This window comes from Carassius gibelio, chromosome A1 (assembly GCF_023724105.1).
Source record: "Carassius gibelio isolate Cgi1373 ecotype wild population from Czech Republic chromosome A1, carGib1.2-hapl.c, whole genome shotgun sequence".
In the NCBI taxonomy this organism is placed as follows: domain Eukaryota; kingdom Metazoa; phylum Chordata; class Actinopteri; order Cypriniformes; family Cyprinidae; genus Carassius; species Carassius gibelio.
The window spans coordinates 38,906,312-38,908,935 of record NC_068371.1 but is presented as its reverse complement, the minus strand read 5'-3'; positions in this window follow the sequence as shown (position 1 = coordinate 38,908,935).

Genomic DNA, 2,624 nt, shown 5'->3' with positions numbered 1-2,624 from the left:
CCTGTGGGAAAGAAAGAACAGCCTATAAATTTACATTTATTCTCCAAAAAAAAAAAAGGAATTCCATTTCCTTCATTATTTTGCTTGTTTTGCATTAAACATCGGATATGTCAAAGTAACCTTGCATGCAAGAGTAGACATACAGCAATTGACTAAAAAAGCAAATAAATATTAACACTTAAACATTATTATAGTCTAGATCCAAGCAATAGCTATTTTGAAATATGATTCTATGTTTCCATTGACTGGGCCACAATTTATAAGCAGTCTGATAAACTGATAGGTTCAAATAACTGTGTGCGTTGCACTGTAGCGTATACACACAATATTGTGTCATATATCCATTTATGAGGTAAGTTGTACTAAATAAGGCTGCATATTGATCAATTTACCTGGAAACTGTGTTTCTATTACTGAATCAGGCTCTATGTGAACAGTTAGGCTGTTTTAGAACAGCAATTGAGTTCAGTCTATACATTCTCTATTCTCTTTCTCATCACTTAGTGTAGAAATGACCTGTCTAAGACTTTGAAGTGTTTTGATGTCTTGGTCCAATAATGAAAGCTTTTAGTTGTCATTTTGATGTTCCATTATTCTTCACATTTGAATTGATGTATTTGGCAGACACTTTTATCTAAAGCTATTTACACTGCTATCAAGCTATACATTTTATCTGTTCATGCATTCCCTGGTATTCCAACCCATGATTTCCATGAACTTTGTATATATTGGAGCTACAGGAATACTCTTCATAGTCATCATAAATAATAGCCTGAGGTGTGAAGAACATGAGCACGATCAGAAATCATAGAAATCAGGGTCTGGCCGAGTCATCTACATACAATAAAACGATTGTCCATTATTATTTGACTCAAGTCTGTTGTTCAAGTATACATTTTGGAACTTTAGCAATATGAAACCTTTCATGTAATTACAAAAGAAAGAAATACCAGTCGTTTGAGACTCGTCTTGTTTTGGAAATGCTACAGGTCACAGTGTTTCCAGTACAATAATCTTGAATAAATCAAATGCATTCAAAGGAAATTTCCTTGGATACATATATTGGAGTAGACATGAATACAAATATGCCTTTCATTTAAATACATGTGAATTGTAAAATGGAATGTCTGGTCCACATTTATTATCTGAACAAATGATAATCTTTACACCTGAATGAACAAACAAAAGAAGCGCACAAAGCTGAGAGCAGATTATGCCCAAGAAATGCTACCCTGTGTATAAATTTGAATAATGAATACTCGTGGATTTCATCCACATACAGAAGAAGAGTAGGAAGAGAGTGGGTGTGAAAACAAGAAACTTGGAGACCCTCATCAGTTGGTGTTTTTGATACTCTTGAACGTTAGCACAGTGATACAACACAAAATGTAGCACTGATTTGTTTAACTTTATATACAGTTCAAGATCATCACATGGATTGTTCATGCACTTTTGCCTCAAATGACTGAATTAAGCTCGCTGGAGCCTCTGGAGGGAAACTTTAATGACTTGAGTCCTGAGTAAATGTACAAGTGATGAACTCCTTCGTTCACTCTGATCCCTCCATTAATAGCTCTGTCACTGAAAGTGAAGCGAAGTTTCCTATGAGATTGTTCCTGGACCGGTAGCTCTTATTTAAAGAGTAATCTAAGCCAAAGGAGTGCTGTTCTTTCAACATCTTCAAAATATGGTGTGTTTAACAGATGTCACACCAAGCATTATCTACACTGTCATTTTTTAAAGCCTCTCTAAATAATTATTCAAGAATCTACGATTGATTGACATAACTTGGTCATATCACAAAGCAATTTCAGCTGAGATCAGATGGTAGATAGCGTAACCCAATGAAAGTTAATTATGCGAACAAAGCAGTGATGATACAATAGACTCATTGAGACAATTACATTAACTTAAATTGGTGCTGAGCAATGCTAAATTACAAAAAAGAAAAAAGAAAAAAAGATTTGGGTTATATTCACTTTTCCACTTCATAACAGAACACTTTACAACACCAGTATGTGATAAGCACTGCCAGTCACAAGAGAAAACAAAAAAGCACAAGAAAGCAAACAACATGGAAGCATTATTTCAATTATACATTGCAGAAAACAACCCCTGATACAATAAAATGACAATAAAATATTATTCTGCTAAATATTTACTGGGAGCTTGTAGCATCTGAAGGGTGATATTGATCTAAGACAGGATCTAATTAAGGAGTACGACTTTAATAAGGCTTGAGTCCCAGTACATATGACATGATTTAAAAGATCTTAATTGTTGGTCTCAGAAAGACCCACACCGTGACACTCTGGGGTTTTAAGTCTTCTTTTTTGTATTATTATTTTTATTATTATTAAAACCATCATTTTACCCATTTATTAAGACATACTCTGTGTGCAAGGCATACAAAAAGAAAAGAGAGAAAATATGTTCTCTTAAAATAAAACATTTAAATGGACTTGGTAAACAATTAACAATTAAGATGGCATTATCCATCAACATGCCTTTGCTGATCTAAGAGGTACTGTAGGCCAACTGATTTTTAAGCTTTCATCAGTTTTCACTTTGCAGTTTATCATTATATATTATGACATTGAGATGGGCATTTCAGAAAATTGTTC